The sequence below is a fragment of the Pelodiscus sinensis genome, chromosome 16 (assembly GCF_049634645.1).
Source record: "Pelodiscus sinensis isolate JC-2024 chromosome 16, ASM4963464v1, whole genome shotgun sequence".
Classification (NCBI taxonomy): domain Eukaryota; kingdom Metazoa; phylum Chordata; order Testudines; family Trionychidae; genus Pelodiscus; species Pelodiscus sinensis.
The window spans coordinates 14,892,625-14,913,227 of NC_134726.1; the positions used below are offsets into that span (position 1 = coordinate 14,892,625).

The 20,603-nt window shown below is 43.7% G+C and overlaps 1 protein-coding gene and 1 long non-coding RNA gene across 6 annotated transcripts in view; one reads left to right on the plus strand and one right to left on the minus strand.

Moving 5' to 3' along the window:
- TXNDC11 (thioredoxin domain containing 11) overlaps nucleotides 1-20,603 on the minus strand; it is a 103,374-nt gene that overhangs the window by 55,098 nt on the left and 27,673 nt on the right. The window lies entirely within an intron of this gene.
- On the plus strand, nucleotides 1,079-19,107 carry LOC112547583 (uncharacterized). 3 transcript variants are annotated; one of them, XR_012896123.1, is made up of 3 exons: nucleotides 1,079-1,481; nucleotides 12,638-17,810; nucleotides 18,762-19,107. It is a non-coding gene; the product is annotated as an uncharacterized LOC112547583 (long non-coding RNA). The 3 variants fall into 3 exon arrangements; XR_003091351.2 differs by lacking the exon at nucleotides 1,079-1,481 and having other exon boundaries at nucleotides 9,921-15,598; nucleotides 17,428-17,810; XR_012896122.1 differs by lacking the exon at nucleotides 1,079-1,481 and having other exon boundaries at nucleotides 9,903-17,810.

Here is a 20,603-nt window from a genome sequence, read left to right on the forward strand (position 1 = left end):
ATCCATGCTGACTATTCCTAATCACTTTCCTCTAATCCAAGTGCCTCAAAATGGATTCCTTAAGGATCCCTTCCATGATTTTTCCAGGAACCGAGGTAAGACTGACTGGCCTATAGTTCCCTAGAGCTATGTAGTTATAGCTGGGTCAAAGGAAGTAAATCCATTTTACCTCTCTAAAATATAAGTACTGTAGGTAATGAGGAACAGCTCTGAAGAATATAAGAATGAAAAACAAACATTAATTGTAGTTATTTGGAAAGTTATTCGAGAAATCTACCATATATGTATTTTTCTGTGGCCACCTATACAATCTTGCAGAAACAAAAAAACAATAAACCAACTCAAATAGGATGATATTTCACTCCTTCTCACATTCTTTTTTAGTTTTTATACAACAAAACATCATTAGCAGCAATTCGAGTGATCAGGAAAAAATAGCTAGTAGCGCTGATATTTAATGCAAAATTTTATCATGTAAAATTTTATTAGTGACCCTGAGGAAACTTTAAAGCAGAGACTGAAGATATGGGTTACATTTTTGAGGCAGCCTTAAGTGTCAAATGAGCTGCAACTTAATAGCTTTCCCATGGCTCCTCTGTCTCACTCATCTCTGCCATTAGTTACAGTTCATGTTTCAGAATTATATTGCGCATAAACTGAGTAAGATGACCTCTTCAATTTTGAATTTTTGCTTGTCTCTTGCACACTTATTTAAAACAGTTCTCTTACTGGATGCAGTTTTCAATACAGTAGAACCTCAGAAATACGAACACCACTGAAATGGAAGTTTTTCGGAACAGTGAAGAAAATATTATGGTTGTTCTTTCAAATGTTTACAACTGAATAGTGACTTAATACAGCTTTGAAACTTCAGTCTGCAGAAGAAAAAAAAATCTGCTTTCCCTTTATTTATTTTGGTAGTTTACATCCGTGGTCACCAACCAGTCAACTGTGATTGACTGGTCAATCGTGGCGCCAGCTAGCCAGGCAGCTGCCCCTCTTTGATCCAGGCCAGCTGGAGCATGGCACAGCCTCAGCAGGCTGAAAGCTGCACTGCACTCCAGCTGGACTAGATCAAACGAGGGGCAGCTACACAGGCAGCTGTCCCTCTTTGCTAACTTGCTGGCTGGGAAGAGGCACGCGGTGCATCCCTGCTCTTGCCTCCTGCTCCAGGAAGGGGATGGGTGGCTGGCAAACATGGCATGCTGGGGAAAAGGGCTATCCCACACTGATCACCACAGGCTGTGTGCAGGCTTGGAGAGCCCTTTCCCTACAGCCCCACTGCACGTGGCTGGTCTGTGTGTGGATTCCGGGAGCCCCTTCCCCAGCACCCCACTGTGTCTGGCCCAGCTGAAGCTATCCCTGGGCAACCCCAGGCCCAGAGCCACTGGGCCAGGCAGGAAAGAGACTCTGCCCCCTCTCTCCCCTTGCCCCAGCGCTGCTCCCTGGAGGCTGCAAGTCCTGGAGCTACTGTGCTGCTGGTGAGTGTGCTGGGGGTACAGGGATTGGAGGGCGAGAAGGGGGGTGAAGGATGATGGGGGTGAAGGATGGGAGGGGCCAGGGGTTGCACAAGGGGCATGGAGTGATGCAGGGGGATCAGGCTGAGGGGAGCAAGACTAGAGCAGAGGGAAGATGTGAGGGGGGGATACAATTTTATTTTGCAGAAGCTGCACTTGCCTTTACTTTCCACTTCTTTGCCTCCTTCCCCAACTAGTTATTTGGCTGTATTCTCACCCTCTCACCTTTTTCTGCATTACTCCCCTAACCCCATCTCTTCCCCAAACTCTGTCTTGTGCCCCCTCTCCTGCTGCCAAACTCCCTTCCAGACCCTGCAGCCCTTCTCCCACCCAGATCCTGCATCCCTATCCCTATCAGCCCTGTCCCACACATTGAGCCCCACATCTTTGTTCCCATCACAGAGCCTAAGGGGGTCTACAAAATACACTAGCTTTGGAACCCCAGAAAAGTAAATCTGGCCTATGGGAAGCTCTGAACCTCAATCCTTCCTGCCCCTTCCCCTCACCTTGTGGGGGCTGGAGCACCAGAAGAGTGAGGTCTCTCAGTTGGGGGCCACATCAATGAGGACTGGGGGTTTTGGGAGGAGTTTTTTTGCTTCTCATTTGTGTAGTCCCCAACTGATTTTTCTGTGGGACAATGGCCCCCAACACAAAAAAGTTTCCCTACCCCTGCCATAAATAAAGAAAACATCAAAAACTTGTGTGTTGTACATAATGTTTTACTTTATTTAAAATGAAGTTTGATCAACTAACATGAGAAAGTTAAAACGCTTAATCTAGTTAATTTAAATTAAACCACATTCTCCCCAGCTGCAGCACTAGCAAAATGGCTCGGGTGTAATTATGTAATTAACTATTAGTTTCCATTAGCAACGAGTAGTCTGCAGAAAGGTTTGTAGAGGCGGGTCCTGAAGGAAGGAATGGGGTAGATCCTGGTTTGCCGTGACATTTAAAAAGTGATCTTGGGTTTAAAAAGGTGGGATACCTCTGGTTTACATACTTCTGGTTCCAAATGAAATGTGTGATTGACTGGTCAGTTAATAACACTGGTGTCTGTAACTTCAAGGTTTTACTGTAGTTTCAATTATATTATGCTAGATTGATGATAAAAATAAAAAGAGTTATCTGATTTAAATTACACAATTTTATACAACAACAATGAAAAATTCATTGCAGGTGACTAACAAAAACAAGCTAAAAGGAAAAAAGCAAAAAAATAAGTAATTCAAAGCCAAAAAAGAGACAAACTGACTCAATGGACTAAACATTATAGTGCATTAATAAAAGTAGTGATGGGATGATTTGAAAAAAAAAGTGTAAAGATTTATTTTATAAGAAGGAAAATAAGCCAGAGCACACTTAACAAAAGAACAGCAAACCAACATAGTAGGTCTCCAGTGTCCTTATAGCTTTCTCAGACTATGAAATCAACCTAGGAATGCCAGAGATCACACTCCACGATGAAAAACTTTGATTCATAAGCTTCCACTGAGTTACGAGGTCTTCCCAAAGGCAGAAGAGAGTCTTGTGTTTTTCAGTAGAATTTTTCCTGATTAAATCTCAGTTAAAAGCCATGTTAACCCTTGTGACCTGCTAAATCGGGGTGGGCAAAGGGGCCTCTGGAGGCTGAATCTGGCCCATTGCCACCCTGCCACTTTCCCCACCCCCAAGCCAATGGAGACGTGGGGACGGGGGAGCACATGAAGTCTCCTCCCCCACACCCAAGTATTTAAAACAGCCGGTATTTCTCACTAGCCATCACATGCCCCTGTCAGCGGGGAGCAGGAGGCGAGAGACATCGTGCACTCCTCTGCCCCCAAGCCCTGATTGGCCTGGCGGGGGGAGCATGTGAAGTCTCCTCTCCCAATCGGGGGTGCGTGGCATCAGAGGGAACCGCTAGCTGTTTTAAAACAGCCAACAGTTCTCTCGAGCTTCTGTGTGACTCTGGCAGGATGGGGACAGGAGGCAGGGGGGCCTGATTGGCCTAAGGGTGGGAGAAGCCACAAGGGCTCTTCCCATTGCGGCACCTAGAGGGAACTGCCAGCTATTTTAAATCAGCTGGTAAATCTCTCTGGGGAGGGGGAAAGACTTCACATGCTCCCCCACCCCACGCCAATCAGGCTCAGGCGGAGGAGGGGAGAGAAAGAAGTCCCCTGGCCCTGCCCCTTCCAGAGACCCCACCCCATCTGGGATGGCCCGAGGTCATTTCAGAAATTTATGAAGTGGTCCCCCTTAAAAAAAATTATTGCCCACCCCAGTGCTAGATACTTATGATACATTTCTATTCTATTGCATTCTCTTAGATGGAAATTTCAACCTTTAGGTAAGTACATCATTACAGTTTAGATTAGAGGTTCCCTAATTGTGGTACATGAGCTTAATGTTCCATCCCTTCCATTCACAATTTTTGAAGAAAGCAATATGTTAACCAATAATGTCTGAGAGCCACAAGTATAGATTATTTTACTGTGAACTCAAAAAAAAATCTGTACTTTATGATTTGGAGAAAGAAAATTTCTAATTACTATCTCAGCAAAATTTAGTGTAAATTTTAAGAGTAAAAGCAATGAGAGAGAAAATATATAATTTGATCTGTTCTAGGGTAAAATATGACTTTTTTGCACTAATGTGTGCTAGTTTCAGAAGATTAAACAGTCTGAATTCACAGACAATGCAAGAGCATGATTTAAAGAATCTAATACAGGTTGAACCTCTCTTAACCAGGACACTCTGCTCCAGAAACATCCCTGGTTTGGCAGGACCACAAATTTCCTAGGACCAGAGAGTCCCAGTGGAAAGCTAATTGCTGGAAGCCCTGAAGAGGGGCTAAAGCCCAGTAGTAGTGAGGATAACCCGTGAGCAAAACCAGGAGCTCAGCAGTAGGGCTGCAGCGAGTGGGGGGTGGAGGAGGGCAGGAGGCAGCAGGGCTGGAGCACAGCAGAGAAACTGCCCGGCGAGACCGGGGGGGCAGCAGGTTGCTGCCCTGCTGCAGAGCAAACAGCTGCTGTCCAGTGGTAGAGCAAAGAACCTGACAGCCCCGCTACTGCCCAGCGAACCTGCTTGGTGAAGCTGGGAGGCAGTGGTGCCTCCAAGTGAGGCTGAAGACCAAGCAGGGCTGTCACCTTGCTGAGCAGCTGGTCCAACCTGCATAATAAGATATACCTAATCTCCAAGACAACCTTTTAAATTACACATTTTTCAAACAGACAAATCAGTCAAAACTTGGACCATATCAAACAAGTACTGTACACTGTTGAAAGAATGTTAACAATCTGTTCAGTAATAACATTAACATTTGTTCAGTTCCAAATGTTTGTTTTGACTTATCTTTCACACTGCAATTTATATGAAACAAAACAAGCTCTCTCGATTATCTAAAAGATTACAAATATTGCTAGGTACAAATAATTTCATCATGTATCTGTTTACTCAGACGTTTAGAACACAGATTTATCATTTTATTGTTCACCTTAGTGAAACACTTAGTAAACACTGTAGGAAAAAACTGAAATTCAGATTAATTCAAATCAACAGCCATAGACTGGAGTCATCCTGCAAAATGCATTTCCGTGAACCAGACAGACCCTTCTGTGTTCCCAGAGAATTCATACTAGAAGGCGCTGCTTTCAGAGCACAGCTTTACTTTTAGCCAGGACAAAGTTCTGCTAGTGAAAGCAACAAAGGGGAGGTGCTGAATTAGGTCCCTCCTTGCCAGCAACAGCACCTACTTTTATGGGAGTTCAAGCTGCATGTGGACTCTACCAGAAGGGAGATTTACAGCTCTTTTCTGATACTTATTCTTTGTGATAAACTGACAAATGAAATACATATGACAAGTCCCTGTGGCATATATTTCCCCTTCAATGTTTCATTTCCATAAATATAAAGGGCCAGATTAAGGACCTGACTTTAATGGGATCAGTATTAGGCCTGTAAGTAAAGGCACTGAAATTTAAAATTACAGATGACAGAAATTTACAGTGAAAAATTTAAAGACAAGAATGCTAAACAGTACCTAAACAATTCTATTTGACAAATAATACTTTACAAATAATGCATATGACATTTCTACGTTTATATTAATGTTCTGATGAAATGTTTGGAACAAGCAAGGCAGCAATATATAAGCAGACTTGTCTTCCTTCCCCCTCCAAGAGAAGAATAAAAAACCTAATAGGCAACAGAACTTAAACTCAATTTAAAAATGCTTTTTACAGGCAAAGAAATAGACAAGAACTATAGGCAACTCTCCAATGTCAATTTCTCTTAACAAAATAAAAGAGCAATACATTACAAGCATTCAAGATAAACAAAGATCAAATTTCACACAGTAAGCTACTTACAACAGCAAAACACATAAATTCTACCCGAAATCAAGTGGCAGAAAGACAAGAGAATTGGTATGCCTTTCAGGAATGTTACACTGATCATCAAAATCTTGGTGGAAACAAACAATACCATTATAGCTACTGCCATCTTGTTGTAATCAATTATTCTGTAACTTTAAAAAAAATCCAGTCACAGCCTTAATACATCAGTAAAGTCCAAAGATAATCAAACAAACAACTGAATTTGTTAATCTACTCCAGCCTGCCTTTTGGGAAAAAGTGAATGTCAAATCATTTATTTCCAGATTGCTTACTTGCCTGCCCACTTGTATACAAAAGGATTTTACAACCATTACTGCAGTGAAAAGCTGCTCCTAAATAAATTATGTTCAAGTAAACCTACTGGATCTATTTCTCAGTTTATTAATCTGTAAAATGAGTACAGTTTGGACCTCTCTGGTTCAGCACCTTTGGGACCTGACTGGTCCTGAACAAGGGAATTTGCCAGATCAGGGGCCTCCCTTTCCTGCTGCCAGGCTGATGCGGCCCTGGCAGCATGGACTGCCACGTCCCCTGTCCTGTCACCAAGGCTGAGGCAGCTGCCACGTCCCCATCCCTGCTACCGGGGCTGCTGAGTCCCCACTACTGGGGCTGCCATGACCCCCACTGTGCTACTGGGGCTCCAACCCTGGTCCCAGCCCCAGCACCACTGGGCTCTGAGCCACAGGTGCCCTCTTGCCACTGGGGCTCCCAGCTAGGACTCCCTGGTCCGCTGCCAGACGAGGGAGTCCTGGTTTTTGGAGGTCAAACCTATACAATGATCTCTCACCAGGATGTTTTTGGGCTTAGATGATGTTTGTAGAGCACTTTTAGTCCTCAAATAGAATCTTGAGTACAAAGCACTGGCATGACCTTAGCCTTTAAAAGGCTAAATAAATCTATTCAAAAGAGGTAAGCCATGAAAATTCTTATGTGCATCAAAAATTAACACCAAATTCAAGGGGATTTTGCACATACAACACCCCCTTTACCTTAAGGTAACATATTTTATAAGAAAGAATCTGTGCACCGAGACTGTGAAAACATTATCATATGCTGCTTATAAGAAATACTTTACTTTATAATGTAACAGCAGTGAAAGAAAGATATTTCCCAATGTTCAACATTCTGTATTTGCTCATTACAAGCAAAATATAAAAGGAATAAAATAAGGCAACAGAGCCAACTTCAGCAAACAGAATGTAACTGGTATAAGTAACACAAATCTTAACTTATCAATCTTATAAACATTACATTATTTAATCATTGTAACAGCCTTTTCCATTTTGGATTCTTAATGCAAAATAAACAGGAAATAAAAACTGCTTATCAAGTTATTTTATACTAGCACTAGAAGATTTACCCAGAATTGCTGGAGTCCTTAAGCCAAATATTTTTTTTCTTCATGTAAATCATTGTTCTGGAGTAGGGATGTTAAATATTGGTTAACTGAATAGTCAATTAACCTCATTAATTCTTATTGGTTACTCAACTATTCTATAGTCCCCAGAGGTGGGGCCAGCAGCCAGTGCAATCCAGTCCCACTCCCAAGAAGCCCCCTGCCACTCCGCACTGCTCCGTCTGTATCAAAGGCAGCAGCCCGGGGTGTCAGGCAGAAGGTGGTCCACGAGAGGAACCAGTTAAAAACCAGCTCCCCTTGAGGACTGGCTGCCTGTCGCTCCCACTGCCTCTGATACAGAGGCAGCAGCATGGAGTGACAACAATCCCTGTTCAGGGGAGCGTCTGAGCTCCCAAACCCGGCACAAGCCTGGCTACTAATACACTTTAAATGCAGAGCCACAGGAGAGGTAAGTCCCAGACCCAGTGCCGCCAGAACTAAGCCGGACTACTGGACAGCCTGCTAAAAAAATTTCTGGCAAGGGAATGGGGGGAAATGCGTGTAGTCTATAGCATTAATCCATAAGCTTTTGCTTATCAGTTAACCAACTATACTATTACATCCCTATTTTGGAGTGGGGTTGGGTATGAGGGTTTCAATATGCAGGCTGCTTCAGGGAGAAAGGACAACCCCAGCTCTCTCTCACCACAGTTGTAGCTTGGGGCCAGGTGAGAACCATTTTTCCATGGATGCGGCAGGTGCAGTGGGCACAGCAAGGAGATGGTGCATGTCACCTAGCTGGGGGTCAGACAGGCAGGCAGGCAGGCAGGCAGGCACACTGAAATATAGAGTAAATAGTTGTCCCTTTCTCCATCCCTGCCCTAGCTATCCCAGTCCTCACCTCTGGCCCCTTGCTGCCCTGCTGTTACCATTCTACAGTATAACAGTTCCTCCTACCAGACTAGTCCCTTTCCATTTTATGAGAAACAAGCACATCCCATTGTCCTGGCACAACCAAACCCTTATTTTGCATTCAATTATAAGAGGAAGATATATCCCAAATTTAGTTGTCCTAGCTCTTATTGTTTAGGAGGAGGTTCTTGAACAAAAGTACTCACAGATGGATAGACAGACACACAAAGTTTCTAAAATATTTAGTAAGAGTTTTGTCCCATTCAAGCATGTGACAGACGTTAGACCAGGAGTGGGCAATAATTTTTAATGGGGGGGGGGGCACTCCAAGATTTTGGAAAGTGGTCATGAGCTGCACTCTTCCATGATATTAATGGAAATGTGGGGTCTGGAATGGAGATTGGGGTAAGAGACTGGGGTGCAGGAGGGAGATTGGAGTCTAGGAGGGAGTTGGGATGTGACCTAGGGCAGGGGACTGTAGTTCAGGAGTTTGGAATGTGACCTAAGGTAGGAGGAGATTGTGATCTGAGATAGAAGATTGGGGTGCCAGATCTGGGAGGGGGTACGGGTGTAAGAGAGGAACAGAGGGTTTGGGTATGTTGAGTGGGGGGAGGGCAGAGAGTTGGGGCAAGAAAGGGCTGGGGTGCCACAAGCAGGCTGGGGCCAAGAGACTTGTCAGCTGCCAAACTTGCCTAACTGCCTGCACAGCTAAAAATGTTTCCCAGCCAGCCAGCCTGCTTGCCTGGCCATGTGCTTCATGAATAACTGAGCCCAGGAGAGGGGGCGTGATTCTTCTTGGCTGCCTGTAATTCTAACAAGCAGCTCACATCGGCTGCTCCTAAAACTTCTCCCCTCCCCACCAGTTTCAAAACAGAAATGGAGCCCTGCAGTCGCTTTTCTGCATGGTGCACGGGGCAAGCTGGGGAGCCTACCTGGGGCTCCCCGCTGACTGTGAGGACTGGATCCAGTGGTTGGGTGAGCAGCATCCATCCCGCGGGCCGTATTTTTCCCAGGCCTGCTTTAGACCTTCCTGCGCTGCTGGCATATTGGCCAGTCCAGTTCCTGCTTTAATTATAGGTGTTCACTAATGGTATTATTTCCTACATAATGCCAGCACATTTAATATCCTTTTGCCACTGTACTTCTGATTGAATTCTGTCAGCTCCAAAAGCTTTCATCTGTTTGAGACCTTTGACAGCAGCTTTAATTTCACTGGGTATTATTCACTGGTGCATCTTCTATTTCTAACTGAATACAGGCAGTCCCCGGGTTACATGGATCCGACTTACATCGGATCCCTACTTACAAACGGGGTGAGGCAACCCCGCACTAGCTGCTTCCCCTCAGCAGACCAGGGAGACGCGAAGCTAGCACCGCCCCCAGCAGACCAGGGAGACGTGGAGCGGCTTTTCTCAGCAGACACCTCAGCTTGAGAATAAAGGACTGAGGGTATGTCTACACTACCCCCCTAGTTCGAACTAGGGGGGTAATGTATGCATACCGAACTTGCTAATGAAGCCCGGGATTTGAATTTCCCGGGCTTCATTAGCATAAAGCCGGCGCCGCCATTTTTAAAAGCCATTTTTAAAAGCCGGCTAGTGCGAACCCCGTGCCGCGCGGCTACACGCGGCACGGACTAGATAGTTCGGATTAGGGTTCGCACTAGCCGGCTTTTAAAAATGGCGGCGCCGGCTTTATGCTAATGAAGCCCGGGAAATTCAAATCCCGGGCTTCATTAGCAAGTTCGGTATGCATACATTACCCCCCTAGTTCGAACTAGGGGGGTAGTGTAGACATACCCAGAGGGAAGTGAGGTGTGGGAGAATAAAACTGAGCTCTGGAGAAATGTTTGGCTAGAGTTTCCCCTACAATATGTACCAGTTCTGACTTACATACAAATTCAACTTAAGAACAAATCTACAGTCCCTATCTTGTACGTAACCCGGGGACTGCCTGTATAGGCATTTCTCTAGAATCTGTACATGACAACGCTCTGAACAGTTTTATATGGAATGGAATTTTTGTTCTCTTCCTCTGACTTGTTCTTTGTGTTATTTCAACACCTGTCCATAACAGTAGTGACAGACATCACCCATGATGGTCAGGTTCTTCCTGAAAGGTATTTCATTATTCAGTAGAGCTGTTTGAAGTTTCAATCAGAGATATTTCTGCCTCTGCAGACATCTCCTGAGCCCAGGCATTTACAGCTTTCCTGCTTCTCTTCTTTATCCTTTTATTTACATCTTGAATCTGCATGTAAAAGTTAGGCCTGATTCTTGCTCTGTCCTTTTTTGCCTTCATAAGTTTCTGTTTGTTAATTGCTGTTCGGGTTCCAGATGTAATCCATGCATCTTTCTTCCACCCTTTCTGGAGGCTCAGATTTACCTACAAGTTTTCAAGTTTGTCCATCTGTCTTCCAGACTTTACTCAGCCTGGTCCTATAAAATACCAGAACTGTTGCTAAAAGCAATCTGATCTGTATTTCTTTGTCCTTGAAATTCTCGATTGCTGTAACACTTTTTGTCCATCTTTATGATCTTTTAAAGTTTATGTTCTATTATGGTCACTAAAAGATAATGATCCAAAGCTAACATTTGCTCTTCTAATGGCTCGGTCATTCCTCAAAGAAGATACTCACTCCTGAAGTATAGACACATGGCCTGATTGATAGTTGCATTCTCTGGTGATCTCCATGTGAGTTTGTGAATTCTCTTATGCTGGAAAAGACTGACTCCTAATTTAAGAGGCTCTGTGCCAGAGACTCAAAACCTGTTTGCTATTATCAAAAAGGTGCCTTCCACTGCTGTGCACGAAATGGCATGTTTAGGCACATCAGCCAATGTTCCCTCTAATTTTTTCCAACCACATGTAGAATTAATTTTGTTATGTGCACGTAACCATATGCAGATATGCACCACCATGCTGCTGGCTGTGAGCACTGTAGGCACTCTGCTAACCAGCTGGGTGGCACTGCAGTCTCTCTTGGGTGGCTGCCCAAGTGGTCAGCTTATAGGGAACACTGACATCCAGCTGTACCTGCTCAAAGAACGTATACACTTCAGGGTCACTTGCTGAATTTGTTGGTACAATTATTGTACACTTGATATTGCTTGTGTGCAGATTGACTGTTTTTCTGCTGCTCACTGGCTCTCAAGCCAACGGGGTCTTTGCTGAAATGTCATCTAGCATAATTCCTACACTTCTTTTGTTCACCATTAGACAGCATCTTGTCATTCCCTGCCCTTCTCGATGCATAGAGCCCAAGTATATTCAAGTGGTTTATTTGGTTTTTTATAGTTTGTGTAGCTTGTGCCAGCTTTCCCATTCTACAAAAAATTCATACATTCCATGTGCCTACTCTTACAAATTTTGTCATAATGATTTGATGTCTCACTTTCTCTGCTTCCCTTCAGTGTTCACTGAGATTTTCAGTTTTGAGCTCCATCTGTACCTACCAACTTAAAGTTTTGGTTTAACTAAACTGTTTCCGCTGAGGTAAGGTTTTACCTCCACAGATCACAAATCCAACTGCAGAATCCTTCTCTTTTATCCAGTGGGATCAGCAGCATTGCTAACAGTGCAGAACATTTGACTCAAAGTGTTGAAATAAATGGTTGAAGTTCAAATTCAGCATGTGTTTCACCAAAACATTTAAACAGAATCAATATGATCATCTTAAATGCTGGGTTGATGGGTGAAGGGTAGAGAATCTAAATTACAATTCCTAATATCATTATCCAAGGGTTTTATTTTATAGAGCAAGTACTGAGCAGACATAAGCAAGTTCTGTTTGTTTTTAAAGAGGACAAAACTTCAAAATCACATTTCTGTCTGAAAAGTTTGTGCATAATACAGCTCAAGGTAATACCCAGGATTACTGTAACAGAGGTGGGACCAAAAATATGTATTTTTCCAATCTGTTTACTCTGTTCATCTGATAGTACTTTATGTACAATTAGTGTCATCATTTCTCCTGATAAGTCAGTTTCTCCCTTATTGAAAATAGTTAAGTATCCACACGAAAGAAGAACAATATTTATTAAAAATGCTGAACATTTTTTAAAAATCAGATGCATTATTTAAAGAATGCTGTTTTAGAAAATGATGTTCTTGTCAATTAAAAAAAAATCAAGTTTTTTTTTTATTGTCAATGTGCATTAATATATATGTACTTATATATTTGTATTTGCTGGTTTATAGTACCTAGAACATTAAATAGATTCCATACAAACTGACAGATATAGAAAGTTACAAATTATCACAAGTATGTTCTAACCTGTTTCTACAGAAGTCTATCCCTTTTCTCACCAGTATGTGAGGAGGCTGCTTTTGTTGTCATGGAGACAAAGAGATGTCTGCCTTTATTTATTTCGAAAAAGAATATATGTGTAGCAATTCAGCCATTATTCAACAAAATCCCACCCAGACTCTCTTGCTTTCATCATCATTTTTTAAAAAAGCTTGAATCTTTTGAAATCAAAAGGTTTGAATACCTTCTACAGAACTGCATCCTGATGTAGTAGAAACTACTGGAGAGCCTACCAGAATACTTCAAGGAAAAAATGATGCTCATGTCTTTGAAGAGATAAGCAGGTAAATATTTAATGGTAAGAATGTAAATAATATATTGCTTATCTGTATCTTTTTTTCTGCCTTGTCTTTTAAATTGTAAGCTGTTCAGGCAAAGATGGCTTGTATTCAGTTTGCACAGTGCTTAGCACAATCGGGCCTCAAACTTTATATACTATCATACAAATAAGTAATAAAGAAATAAGAATGAATAATGATTTTAAGCTTCTAAAAATGTGTTCCATGCAAGATGTGAAGACACAAATATTAATGACTTAATTCCTCTGAAGCCTGTAAACAGTAGCCCCATAATCAGTGACTTTGTTGTTGGTATATATTATAGTCTGCATATATTAGTTTGGCACTAACCACAGTCCTTCAGGGAGCTGTCTAATGCCCATTTCCAATAAGAAAAGAGTCACTGAATGAGAGCTGAACACAAGTTGGAAGCTACAGAAATACAGAGGTAAACTGTCAAAACTAGAGTAAATAAGAAAGGTTTAGACCAGTTGTTCTCAAAGTGCGATTCATAGACTACTAGTGGTCTGCAGCCATCTCCGAGGTGGACCGTGGCCCTAGCTCAGCCACCCCCATGCAACATGGGATGCAGGGGGCTCTCACGGGGGCTTGGCTGCCCGCCTCATCTCATTCTCTGTGTTCGGAGTCACCATGTAGCTGGGAGTTGGCCCGGAGGTAGGATTCTCAAGCGAGGAGCTCCTGACCCTGCACTGCACCTGCTGTAAAGGGGACCTACCCGGTCTGTGCACGCTGCTGCAGGGCACGCAACATTGTTATCTGGCTACCGAGGACTCCTTTTATGGCTGGCTGCCCATCGACTGGGCCGCACACTTCAGCAGGGTGCGGCCCGGTCTGGGGAGAGGGTACTGTCTTGTGAGACCCGTATGCTCACACAGCACCACTTTGCTGTACGCAAGTGTGGAGGGAGAGGTGGAAACTACCACCCAGTTTGGTGAGGGTTCTCAGTACCATCCGTAGCCCCTGGGGAAAGCCAGGGCCCAAGCTGTGGGGGAATGCCCATGGAGGAACATGAGACGTGGTGGGCTCTTACAGGGAGGAATTTGGAGTGGGAATGTAAAGTGACCTTGTCTTTAAAAAAGGTTGTGTATGGGGGACCCATAGCTAGGGTTGTGATCTCTCCCACCCATCTCACCAAGGCAATGGCTACAAGAAAGGTGGTCTTTCTGGATAAGTGCAGGAGAGAGGTAGTAGCCATTGGTTCAAAGGGTGGCCGGGTTAAAGCATCCAGTATGAGATGCAGGTCCCACGGTTGTGTTGGTGGGGTGATATCAGGATAAAGTGTCTGAAGGTCCTTTAAAAACCTCTCAGTGAGTGGATGTGCGCCAATATCAACAAGTCATCTATCTTACGGTGCAAGGTAGTAATAGCAGCACGGTGAACTCTAAAGGAACTTATTGAAAAGCCCGCTTGTTTAAGGTGCAGAAGTTAATCGAGGATGGCAGGTAAGAAAGATGTTGAGGGTGCCATCTGGTGGCAAACGCACCACGTGGTGAATCTTTTCCGTTTTTGAAGGTAAGTCTTATGGGTGCTCTGCGACTTACTGTGTAGGAGGACTGTTTGTACTTGCTGTGAGCAAGTCAGAACCATGGAGGAGCAACACCTTTAGGTGTAGCGAGTCAAGGTTCAGTTGGGTGGCGTGGGATCCTGGGGGAAGGAGATCGTGGCTGTATGGTAAGTGGATCGGTGGCACACAGGACACCCTCATCAGAAAGGAAAACCATGGTTCACATGGCCATGATGGAGCTATAAGAATTAGTTGTGTGTGACAGGGTGCAGTCACAGATGACCCCTCGGGGGTGCCTGCTGGGGTGCTGACACAGTCACTGCCACTCACCTTCCCACTCTCTGGGGCTCCTCACCACCCAGTCCTGCTGGGCCAGCTCCGCTGGTCACCCCCAGCCAAGGCCCTGAGCTGAAGTCTCTGCCCCCACCGAGAAGCAGTACAGATACTGCACCACTTCAGGTCCAAGGAGAGTGGCCCAGCCTTCTGAGAGACCACTGCCCAGATGAGATCAAACCCCAAAGAATTAGGTAAGCCCTCTTTAACAATGAAAGGGGAAATGTGTACACTGGTTGCCCCCCCCAGGTAACAATTATTTACACTGGGATTGATATAAATTAAAAATGATTTTATTAAGTGGAAGCAGTAGGATTTAAGTAGTAATAAGCAAGAAGAGGCAGAGCAAAGTAGGTTACAAATCAAAAAATGAAAACACTTGGCTAATTCTACACTGAAACCTAAGCATAAACTCTTCAAATTCACCCTAAAACCTCTTTTCCACCTTCAGCTCCAAACCAGGGCTGTTTCCCAGACCCTGAGGTCTTTGGCTCCTTCCTTCAGGTGCAGCCCCACCAAAAGACCTAGGCTTCTGCTTTCCTATTCTTTTTGTTAAGGCCGTGAGACCACTCCCTACCAACCACTGCTCAGATTTAAGGACAAAAGATTGTTTAACAGTGGCTCATCAAGAAGCTGCGGGTAACACCCTCCATGTCTCCCATTCACACATTTGAAACTCACAAAGTATTCCCCATTCCATATGTCTAATTTTACATCCAAAAATGATACATACATCAAAGTAAGATAAACAGAACCAGCAGATCATGACATGAAGATTAGTGGGTTACACTAAATAATTTGCTCAAACCACCTTTGAGTTATGTATATTCATGTCCATAAGTCCATTTCATAAAGCATGGGGGGCGGGTGTCCATCACAGTGTGCTTTGTCTCTCTTTGCCTTTTAGACCACCTTGTTTAACAGGAGGATGGGGAGGAAACGCATACAGGAAGTGGCATGACCAGTTGATGAGGAAGGCATCTCCCATGGACCCGATGACTGCCCTGGAGCAGAATAGGTGACATTTTCTGTTGGATTGTGTGGCAAATAGATCTATGATAGGGTGAACACACTGTCGAAAGATTTGTGACAATCTGTGCAGGTTTATTTGCTACTTGTACTAGGCAGGGAGAGCTCTGCCGAGTGCATCTGCCGTAGTGTTTAGGGTGCCCAGAGGGTGCACCGCAGTAATGTTTATGCTATATTTGAGGCACCAGTTCCAAAGTGCTATGGCTTCTGTGCAAAGTAGTTAAGATCAGGCCTCGCCCTGATGATTCATATAAAACATTGCTGCAGTATTGTCTATATACAGTCTCACATGATTGTTGACAACGAATGGAAGGAATATCACACAAACGTGTCTGACTGCATCTAGTTTTAAGATGTTGATATGTCGGGTTATTGTCGCTGCTGAACCACAGACCCTGGGACATGTGATGTCATAGATAAGCACTGCATCCTGTAAGAAATGCATCCGTCATCCTGGAGACAAACGGTTCAGATAGGTGGAAAGGGACTCTGGAACAAAGATTCTGGGGACTGGTCCACCGTTGCAGGGATTTCTTTACCAGGACTGGGAGGATGAGGGATTTGGATAGTAGGTGGATATTAGGTTTGTAGATCTGTCCCAGCCATCCCTGCAAACATCTCATGTGGAGGCAAGCATTGCTGGCAACAAAATTGCATGCCGCCATGTGCCCCAGAAGCTGAAGGCATTTGTGTGCTGTTGCTTGGGGACTGGATTGTAAGGTGTTTACCAAGGCCACAATTTTTTGGAAACGGTCTTTAGGAAGGGATGCAGTATCCCTTGTTGAGCTGAGACATGCTTCTATAAATTGAATCTTTTCTGTGGGGGAGAGTGTTGATTTGGCTGCATTTATTTGTTGGAATAGGTATGTTGTGATTCACAGCGAGTGGCAGGAGTCATTGTGTGTGTGTGTGCCTTCAAAAGGCAATCATCTAGCTAAGGGACTATGATGACGTTTAGCTTCCTCTGGTATGCTGTGATGACCACCAGAATCTTTGAGAAGACTCTCGGGGCCGCAGAAAGTCCAAAGGGGAGTACTTTGTATTGGTAGTGTTGTGAACCTACAACAAATCAGAGAAAATGTCTAAGTATCACCATCTTGAATTTCTGTTTCTAAACGAATTTGTTGCAGGACTAAGATGGGTCTCCAACCTCAGGAACGTTTTTCCATGAGGAAAAAATGCGAATAAAAACCTTTCCCTCTAGATTGTGCAGGGCAGGTTCAACTACCCGTATGTGCAAAAGGTGTTCTTGTTGAAGCCAATTCTCATGAGAGTGTTCCCTGAAGAAGGACTGGGATGGGGGATGGAAATGGGGTAGAGACATGAAAGGAATAAGATAGCCTTTTTCAATTATCTGGAAGACCCATCTGTCAGAGATTATATGCTGTTAGTTTTGTCAAGAATGATAGCAGACAGCGGTGATATAATTTAGCTTGTAAAAGCAATGTTGGAATAGGTTCAGAGGGGTAGCTGAGTTAGTCTGTAACTGGAAAAACTTAAACAACGAATAGTCTACCAGCACCTTAAAGATTAACAAAACATGTAGATGGTAATATGAGCTTTCATGGGTATAACCCACTTCTTCAGATGACTGGAGTATTGAAAGTCCAGATCCAAGAATAAATAAGGGAAGGCGGAGGAGGCATGGAAAGAGGGGGAAAAGAAAAAATAGTGAATTGGATTATTCAAGTTACAAGAGGCTGATATGAATAATTTCACCTCTATGAGTATCCATTGGCCTACTGGTTGGTTAAGTCATTAGGATGTGGAAGATAGTATGTGAACCAGCCGATAACTTTATTCATTCCTCCCTGATAGGAATCAAACTTGTAAATGAAGTTAACTTCCAACCCTTCCCTGTGTATTTGGCTTGTGGAATTGGCCTGAAACAACACTCTGACTCTGAGATCTATTAACAAGTACCTGGGCAGGTAAAAGTGTTCTCCAACAGATTTCTCTGTGTTGCCTTTTTGGATATCTGATTTGTGTCCATTAATTCTAACCCATAAAGACTGTCCAATTTGCCCAATATACATGGCAGTGGGGCATTGCTGGCACAGATCACATGTGAAGTTAAAGGAGCCCCTGATGTAGCAGCTGATGTTGTTGGATCCAGTGATGAAATCGCTTGTGTAGATGTGTGGACAGAGTTGGCACCAGGGCTGATCACACTGATGGATTCCTGGATGATTATGATGGAGGTGTGTTGCATGATTACTGCAAAGAACTTATTTGAGGTTAGGGGGTTGTCTGTAAGCGAGAATAGGCCTTTCCCCCAAGGCCTGTGAGAGTGAGGGGTCATTTTCCACAATAGGTTGTAGATTGTTGATAATGGATTGGAGGGGTTTAAGTTCTGGACTATAAGGGTGTGTCTAAACTACATGCCTCGTGAAACGAGGTTTACCTGCGCCAGTCAACAAAGACTTCCTTGTCGACAGCGGCGCGTCCAGACTGCCCTGATCTGCCGACAAACAGCTGATCGGCAGAGTGCAGCAGCCATTTAAATTTAAATGAAGCCGCGATTATTTAAATTGCAGCTTCATTTCCCTCTGCTGATCAGCCTAATCTACATGGCTCCATTGATGGAGCCATGTAGTTTAGACACACCCTAGAGGATGACAAGTGGAATTCTGTTGTTTTCTCTTCCTGGCCCGTCTTGAAGTAGTTCATGTCTGGGTACTCTTCTGGCTCTGTCAATCTGTTTTTTCACTTCTCTGGGTGGGTATTTCAGTTTTAAGAATGCTCTATATAGATCCTGTAGGTGTTTGTCTCTGTCTGTGGCATTGGAACAAATCCAGTTGCATCTTAGGGCTTGGCTGTAAACTATAGATTTTGAGAAATGTGAAGGGGATGGAAACTACAAGCATGAAAGTAAATGTAGTGGTCAGAAAGTTTCTGGTATAAGATGGTGAAAATGTGTCCGTCATGTAATTGTATTGTAGTGTCAAGGAAGTTGATCTCTTGTGGTTCTCACGACCCTCAACCTGAAGTTAAAATTTGCTGTGACTGTTACGAGTTGGTAGGAGGGCGTTGTCACTGGTTTCTGACTCTACCCCTGTTCTGTTGATGTTGGCCTTGTCTGTTGTAATGTTGAGTGTACAGATGGTATCAAGGCCTAGGGTAGGGCTGATACCTGTATTGTCTCTTTCTAGGTGCCGAGTTGAGGATCCCTAAACAGCAGAGCTTTGCTCTGGAATCCTTCACCGAGTGAAGAATTTCATTGGTATTGGTTGCAAACAGTTTCTGGCCGTCAAACGTCACCGTAGCTTGGATTTCTCTAAGAAAAGGAGTAGTGTTAAACCATGAAGCCCTTCTCATCACTACTGCTGTTGCTGTAGATCGTGCAGCTGTATCAGCACCATCTAATGTAGTCTGCATCAGCAGCATCTAATGCAGTCTGCAAGGCTGTTCTGGCAATCTTGTGACTCTTATCAGGTCTTTGAACTGTTGTCTTCTTGCCTCAGGAATATCTGCAATAAAATCATTGCGCTTGGTGTAGTTTCTATAGACATATTCACTCAATAGAGCAGCATATTTGGAAATACGAAATTGTAAGGTGGAAGACGTGCAAACTTTGAGCCTGCATAAATCAAGTCTCTTGCCAACATGGTTTGATGGGATAGACCGAAATTATTGCCTGCTTGCTCTTCTGGCGTGTAGCTTCCACCACCAAAGAGTTAGGTCCTGGGTAAGTGAAAAGAAACTCAGAGTCCTTGGGTGGAATGTAATATTTTCCTATCTGCTCTCTTTAGGGCTCGCCAGTTGCACTGTCCGGCATTCTGCGCATGTGCAGATCGCCCGAACCCGGCTCTTCTGGGATGTAATCTACTTGCCACGGGCGAGTAGATTACATATATTGTCGAGCCCTGGCTCTCTTAAAGGTAGGAATGGTTGATGGAGGCATTTGCCATACCATCTTTGCAGGTTCCATTATTGCAGGATTAATTAGTAGTGCTATTTTCGATTGTTTACTGAGTGCAATATGTTCATTCATGTTGGGTTTTGATGACCTCCTGGAGGGGATTGTTTAATTCAGCAGCCACACATTTAAAAAGGTCTTGAAAATGTGCAGAGTCATCTGAGGTTGTTGGAACTGAAGGCACAGCCACTTCCCCTGGTGGGGTGGGTTCATTTGGCTCAACCTTACATCCGCAAGTTGGCTGGGTGGGTCCCCTTCCTGTGCTTGCTTTGTAAGTGGGGAGTGTGGTGGAGGGAAATATTGCACTAAATGTCATTTCTGGCCATGCTGGTGTTTGTGCCAAGGTTGCCAGTTATTCCAGTATTACCAGTGTGGGTCTGGCATAGGTGGAGGTACCCAGGGATTGCCATATTTAGAATGTGATCTGGAAGAGTAATAGACTTATCTGTGTCGAGAAAGTTTTCTGGAGAAAACTCCATATCAAGGTCAACTTCAGATTCGGATGAAAATCTTTCATGAAAAAATGTTATTTGTGATGTTAACATAGCAGGAGAATGACTGGTACTGAGAAATGGTGAACTGAATGTGGAGGAAAGTGAAATCTCTATATTATGTGTATTGCTGTGCTGAGATGGTGCCATAGTAGATGGCACTGATGCTATGTGAGGTGTTGGATTATGCCTTGGTGCCGATTGCAATGAAGATGCACTTGGTGCCTCTGTGGCGGAGGCACTGGGAGTTATGGAAGATACCATACTCTCATGCTACATGTGTTCACTTTTTTTGATTGTATCCCTTTGGTATATATGGTCATGCCTATTTTCTTCCACAATTTGATCTGAGGAAGTGGGTCTGGCCCATGAAAGCTCATCACCTAATAAACCATCTTGTTAGTCTTTAAAGTGCTACATAGTCCTGTATTTTGTTTCAGATATAAAGCCAGTTATCCTTTTTACAAAGTAGCTGGCTTTTTATTTAATACAAAATAAAATGATTACTTAACCAACAATAATTTTCTTCAAAAATGTGTGGTCCACACAATTACACATGGTGCATATGTGCCCCATGTGCAGAT